This window comes from Nomascus leucogenys, chromosome 13 (genome assembly GCF_006542625.1).
Source record: "Nomascus leucogenys isolate Asia chromosome 13, Asia_NLE_v1, whole genome shotgun sequence".
Taxonomy (NCBI): domain Eukaryota; kingdom Metazoa; phylum Chordata; class Mammalia; order Primates; family Hylobatidae; genus Nomascus; species Nomascus leucogenys.
Window position 1 is genome coordinate 40,025,917 of NC_044393.1, and position 7,520 is coordinate 40,033,436.

Sequence of the window (7,520 nt, forward strand, 5' to 3'; positions counted from 1 at the left end):
TATGATAAGGGAATAAGAAGGTTAATAAAACACATTTGCGTCACACACACATATACACACACACATATACACACACACACAAACCTGTTCATAACATACAATGAGGGAGAAATACAACAATTACAACCCTTATTTCTGTAACTGTCATGTGGTTATAGCTGGTATTCATAGCTAACTGCTTTCACTACCCATTGTGTATTCCCTTTGCCCTCAGCAAGTATCTCAGCTGGTGGTGCTTTATCTGGTGGAGTGACCAAAACCTTTATTTCCGAGGGTCTGGGCCATTAGTAGTCCTGCCTAGCTTGGGTTGTTGTAGTTTTCCAATGACTTTGATCACAGAACACGGTAACACTAAGAGATTTCCTAAGGGATTGCATGTATTCCAGACATTCTCTTCCTTGACTCCATTGTGAAGTAGCCGTCTAATTTATCCTTGGTGGTCTGGATCAATCAGCGGAGTAACTCCCTTCTTTGCTTGTTGATTTAGAGGCATGAGGAGCCCCAGGTGGCAGGGTTGCAATCTTAACTTCCAGTTCAATGGAATCATCACTGTGTCTCTTGGTGGAAGCAGTCCTCCCTCTGAAACTAGGACTTCTAGGCCAGCGGAGCATAAGTTGCTGGAACAGGAAATAAAAATGTTGCTAATGGGTTATTGGGGATAATAGTGAGTGGTGCCACTCCCATTTCTACCCCTAGATTCCTGGACCTGTGAATCCTGGTTATGGGAAGAACAGCACTATATATTGAATGCTGATTCAAAACATATACAGCCTCATGGAGAACCTTGCCCTAGCCCTGCAAGGTATTGCCACCTAGCTGGTATTGTAACTGAGTTTTTAAAAGGCCATTGCACCATTCTCTCAAGTCAGCTGTTCAGGATGGTAGGGAAAATGATAAGACCAGTAAATTCCATGAGTATGGACCCTTGCCACACTTCATTGCTGTGAAATGAGTCCCTTGATCAGAAGCAATGCTGTGTGGACTACCATGGTGATGGATGAGGCATTCCATAGTATTGATGATAGTTTGGGCAGAAACATTACATTTAGGGAAGATAAATCCACATTCAGAGTAAGTGTCTATTCCAATAAGATCAAAGCATTGCCCTGCCCCTTCCATGATGGAAGCTGTTCACTTTAATCAACCTGCCACAGGTAGCTGGCTGATCACCCTAGGGCATGGTATCATATTGGGGGCTCAGTGTCAGTCTCTGCTGCTGGCAGATTGGGCACTCATCAGTGGCTATAGCCAGCTTGGCCTTGGTGAGTGGAAGTCCATGTTGCTGAGCCCATGTGTAAGCTCCATCCCTGCCACCATGGCCACCTTGTTCATGAATCCATTGGCTATGGCAGGGGCTGCTGGGAAAGGGCTGACTGGCATCCACAGACTGGGTCATCCTATCCAGTTGATTATTAAATGCCTCCTGTGCTGAGGTTATCCTTTGATGAGCATTCATATGGAATACAACTATCTTCATCCTTTTTGCTGATTCAGAGGTCTATCCACATGCCCCTTCCCCAATTTCCTTGTCACTAATTTTCCAATTAGGCTACTTCCAAGTCCCTGACCATCAGTCAAGCCATTAGCTACAGCCCGTGAATATGTATATAATCACACATCTGGCCATTTCTTCTTCCAAGCAGAGTGCACAACCACATGCACTGTCCAGAGTTCTGCCCACAGGGAGGATTCCCCTTCACCACTGTCCTTCAGGGATGTCCCAGAAAGGGGCTGTGGTGCTGCAGCCTCCACTTTCAGGTGGCGCCTGCCTATCATGTAGAGCCATCTGTAAACTGGGCCAGAGTCTTCTCTTTCTCTGTCACCTGATTGTAGGGAATTCCCCAAGAGGCCATTAGTGTATCTGGAAGAGGGAAGGCAGCGTAACAGGAGTGGGAACCTTGGGCATCAGGTCCACTTCTTCATGTAACTTACTTGTGTCTTCAGAGCCTGCTGAGGCCTGATCTTGTATAGACCACTTCCATTGGTGATGGAGTGCAGCTGTGCATGCCTAAGTTTATGGCTTTCTGGGTCAGGTAACACCCAGCTCACAATAGGCAGCTCAGGGCACATGGTGACTTGGTGGCCCATGGTTAATTAAGTGTTCAGCCTGTACTAAGGCCCAGTGGCAGGCCAAGAGCTGCTCCTCAAAGTGAGAGTAGTCATCTGAGGAAGATGGCAGGACTTCACTCCAAAATCCCAAGTGCTTTCCCTGTGATTCACATAGAAGGGCTTGCCAAAGGCTCCACACAGCATCCCCATCTGCCACTGATACCTCCAGCAGCATCGGATCTGCTAGGTTGCATGGCCCACCTGGCAGATCAACTTGTGCAGCAGCTAGGACATGTTTCAGAGCCTTGTCTTGTTCTGGGCCCCACCCAAAACTAGCAGCTCTTTTAGTTGCTTGGTACCTGGGCTGGAGTAGCCGCCCAAGTCAGGAATATGTTGTCCCCAAATCCAAAGAGACCCACGAAGCATTGTGCTTTTTTTTTTTTTCTGTTATAGCAGGGGCCAGAAGAAACAATGCATCTTTCACTTTAGAAAGGCCACTAGGGCCATAGAAATTTCACTAAGGTAGAAGGATCCTGAATTTTTGTTGGCTTTATTTCCCACCCTCTGACAGAGTCTTAGAAATAAGTCTAGAGTAGTTGCTCCTTCTTGCTCGTAAGGACCAATCAGCATGCCATCCATGTAACAGACCAGTGTGGCATCTTCTGGAAGGGGAAGGCAATCAAGATCCTTCAGTTCACTTGTGAAATAAAGTGTAGCAGGGGGCTGGAGCATTGATACACCCTGAGGCAGGACAGTGCAGGTGTACTGCTGGCCTTCCCACTTAAAAGCAAACTGCTTCTGGTGGGCTTTATTAATAGAGAGGGAGAAAAAACATTTGCTAGATCAATGGCTGCATACCAGGTTCCAGGAGATGTGTTGATTTGCTCAAGCAATGAAACCACATCTGGTCCAACAGCTGCAATTGCAGTCACCACCTGGTTAATCTTATGATAAGCCACTGTCATTTTCCAATATTTATTTGTTTTTAGCACATGTCAAATAGATGAGTTGAATGGGGTTGTGGGATATGGTGGGAATCATCACCCCTGCATCTTTCACCCCACCCTACTTTTTTTTTTTTTTTAAGAGACAAGGTCTCATTCTGTCACCCAGGCTGGAGTGCAGTGGTGCCATCATAGCTCACTGCAGCCTTGAACTGCTGGGCTCAAGGGATCTGCCCATCTCAGCCTCCCGAGTAGCTGGGACCACAGGCAAATGCCACACTGCCTGGCTGATTTTTTAATTTTTTGTTGAAATGGGGTCTCACTCTTTTGCCTAGGCTGGTCTTGAACTGGCCTCAAGCAATCCTTTTGCTTCAGCCTCCCAAAGTGCTGGGATTACAGGTGTGAACCACCTTGCTCAGCCCCCAACTATCTTTTGATGGTGGCACTAAACTCTGCTATCCCTCCAGGAATGCGGCATTGCTTTTAGTTTCCTGTTTTTTTAGGCAGAGGCAGTCCTAGTGGCTTCCACTTGGCCTTTCTCATCATAGTAGCTCTGCTCCACAGGTCAGGCAGCCAATGTGGGAATTCTACCAGGTGCTAAGTATGTCTATTCCAATGATCCGTTCCATGACTGGGAAATAACCCCAGGATGTGTTTGTGGACCCACTGAGCCCACTGTGGGATGAATCTGAGCTAAAGCTCCATTGATCAACTGACCTCTGAGTTGTGGGCCACAGTGATGTTTTGGTCTCCTGGAATTAGTGTTACCTCAGAGCCAGTGTCTGTTGGTCTCTGAAGGCCTGAAGATCTCCTTTTCCTCAATGCACAGTCACGGTGGTAAAAGGTTTTTGAGGAGCCATCACACTGGTTTCCATAGTGACTGCACCATTTTACATTCCCACCAGCAGCATGCAAGTGTTCCAGTTTCTCTACATCCTCATGACCCTTGTTATTTTCTGTTTTTTGGGTCATTTTTAAAATAGTCCTATCCAAATGGGTATTAAATGCTAATTCATTGTAATTTTGACTTGCATTTCCTTAATGATTAGTGATTTTTGGCATCTTTTCAGATGCTTATGGACCATTTGTATATCTTCTTTGGAGAAATGTCTATTCAAGTCCTTTGTCACTTTTGAACTGGTTTGCATTTGTTGTTCTTGTTGCTGAGATATAGGAGTTTAAAAAAATATAATTTTGACATTAACCCCTTATCAGATATGTAATTTAGAAATATTTTCTCCCATTCTATGGGTTATCTTTTCACTGTTTAGATAGAGTCCTTCCAGGATAAAATTTTTAGTTTGATGTAATCCAATCTCCCTATTTTTCTTTTCCCTGTGCTTTTGATGTCATATCCAATAAATTGTTGCTAAATCCAATGTCATGAAGGCTTTCTCTTTAACTTCTTCTAAGAGTTTTAATGTTTTAGGTCTTATATGTAGGTCTTTGATCCATTTCAAGTTAATTTTTACATATGGTGAAGGTAATGTTGCATATCTTTTGCTTGTGGATATCCAGTTTTCTCAACACCATTTGTTGAAAAGTTCGTCTTTTCCGCATTGAATGTTCTTGGCACACTTGTCAAAAATCATTCCACCATGTGTACAAGAAATTATTTCTGGATTCTCTATTCTATCACATTGGTTTCTATGTGTGTCTTTACACCCAGTTTCACATTGTTTTGATTACCGTAGCTTTGTAGTAAGTTTGAAATTGGGACGTGGCCTCCAACTTTATTCTTTTTCAAGATCGTCTTGGCTATTCCAGGTCCCTTGAGATTCCATTATAAATTTTAGGATGAATTTTTAAAATTTCTGCAATAAATATCATTGGAATTTTGATAGGGATTGCATTTAATTTGTCAATCACTTTGGGTAGTATGGAAATCCTGACAACATGAAGTCTTTCAAGCCATAAACACTGGGTGTCTTTCTATTTATTAATGTCTTCTTTCTTTCCGCAATACTTTGTAGTTTTTAGTGTAAAATTCTTAGCTTCCTAAAGTTAATTCCAAGTATTTTATTCTTTTTGACGTTAGATGTTATTTTAAATGGATTTGTTTCTTAATTTCCTTTTCAGATTGTTCATTTTTAGTTAACAGAAATGCAGCTAATTTTTTTTGAGGCCGGGTCTCACACTGTTGCCCAGGTTAGAGGGCAATGGCTCACTGCAGCCTCTACCTCCTGGGCTCAAATGATCCTCCCAAGTAGCTAGGACTATAGATGCATGCCACTAGGCCTAGCAAATTTTTGTATTTCTTTTGGTAGAAATGGGGTTTCGCCATGTTGCCCATGCTGGTCTCGATCTCCTGAGCTCAAAAGTTCCACCTGCCCCGGCCTTCCAAAGTGCTGGGATTACAGGCGTGAGCCACTGTGCTGGTCAGCTAATTTCTTGTGAGTGCTGATTTTGTATCATGCTACTCTGCTGAAATCGTTTATTATTTCATGTAGTATTCTGTGTGAAACCTTTAGGATGTGTGTGTGTGTGTATATACACACATATATATATATATATACACACACACACACATATATATATCATCTGTGAACTAGCCCTCACTCTTGAAATATTATAGCAGTTGTATAGAATTCTAAGCTGATAGTTATTTTTTCTCAGCTTTTGAAGATATTACTCCGCTGTCTTCAGGCTTTCATTGTTTTTTTTTTTTTTTTTTCCAAATTACCATTTTTTTTTTATTTTTATTTATTTTTTTTATTTAGGGTTTTAGGGTACATGTGCAAAATGTGCAGGTTTGTTACATATGTATCCATGTGCCATGTTGATTTCCTGCACCCATTAACTCGTCATTTAGCATTAGGTGTATCTCCTAATGCTGTCCCTCCCCCCTCCCCCCACCCCACAACAGTCCCCGGAGGGTGATGTTCCCCTTCCTGTGTCCATGAGTTCTCATTGTTCAATTCCCACCTATGAGTGAGAACATGCGGTGTTTGGTTTTTTGTCCTTGCGATAGTTTACTGAGAATGATGTTTTCCAGTTTCATCCATGTCCCTACAAAGGACACAAACTCATCATTTTTTATGGCTGCATAGTATTCCATGGTGTATATGTGCCACATTTTCTTAATCCAGTCTATCGTTGTTGGACATTTGGGTTGGTTCCAACTCTTTGCTACTGTGAATAGTGCCGCAATAAACATACGTGTGCATGTGTCTTTATAGCAGCATGATTTATAGTCCTTTGGGTATATACCCAGTAATGGGATGGCTGGGTCAAATGGTATTTCTAGTTCTAGATCCCTGAGGAATCGCCACACTGACTTCCATAATGGTTGAACTAGTTTACAGTCCCACCAACAGTGTAAAAGTGTTCCTATTTCTCCACATCCTCTCCAGCACCTGTTGTTTCCTGATTTTTTAATGATGGCCATTCTAACTGGTGTGAGATGGTATCTCACTGTGGTTTTGATTTGCATTTCTCTGATGGCCAGTGATGATGAGCATTTCTTCATGTGTTTTCTGGCTGCATAAATGTCTTCTTTTGAGAAGTGTCTGTTCATGTCCTCTGCCCACTTTTTGATGGGGTTGTTTGTTTTTTTCTTGTAAATTTGTTTGAGTTCATTATAGATTCTGGATATTAGCCCTTTGTCAGATGAGTAGGTTGCAAAAATTTTCTCCCATTCTGTAGGTTGCCTGTTCATTCTGATGATAGTTTCTTTTGCTGTGCAGAAGCTCTTTAGTTTAATGAGATCCCATTTGTCGATTTTGGCTTTTGTTGCCATTGCTTTTGGTGTTTTAGACATGAAGTCCTTGCCCACGCCTATGTCCTGAATGGTATTGCCTAGGTTTTCTTGTAGGATTTTAATGGTTTTAGGTCTAACATATAAGTCTTTAATCCATCTTGAATTAATTTTTGTATAAGGTGTAAGGAAGGGATCCAGTTGCAGCTTTCTACATATGGCTAGCCAGTTTTCCCAGCACCATCTATTAAATAGGGAATCCTTTCCCCATTTCTTGTTTTTGTCAGGTTTGTCAAAGATCAGATAGTTGTAGCTATGCGGCATCATTTCTGAGGGCTCTGTTCTGTTCCATTGATCTATGTCTCTGTTGTGGTACCAGTACCATGCTGTTTTGGTTACTGTAGCCTTGTAGTATAGTTTAAAGTCAGGTAGCGTGATGCCTCCAGCTTTGTTCTTTTGGCTTAGGATTGACTTGGCGATGCGGGCTCTTTTTTGGTTCCATATGAACTTTAAAGTAGTTTTTTCCAATTCTGTGAAGAAAGTCATTGGTAGCTTGATGGGGATGGCATTGAATCTATAAATTACCTTGGGCAGTATGGCCATTTTCACGATATTGATTCTTCCAACCCATGAGCATGGAATGTTCTTCCATTTGTTTGTATCCTCTTTTATTTCATTGAGCAGTGGTTTGTAGTTCTCCTTGAAGAGGTCCTTCACATCCCTTGTAAGTTGGATTCCTAGGTATTTTATTCTCTTTGAAGCAATTGTGAATGGGAGTTCACTCATGATTTGGCTCTCTGTTTGTCTGTTATTGGTGTACAAGAATGCTT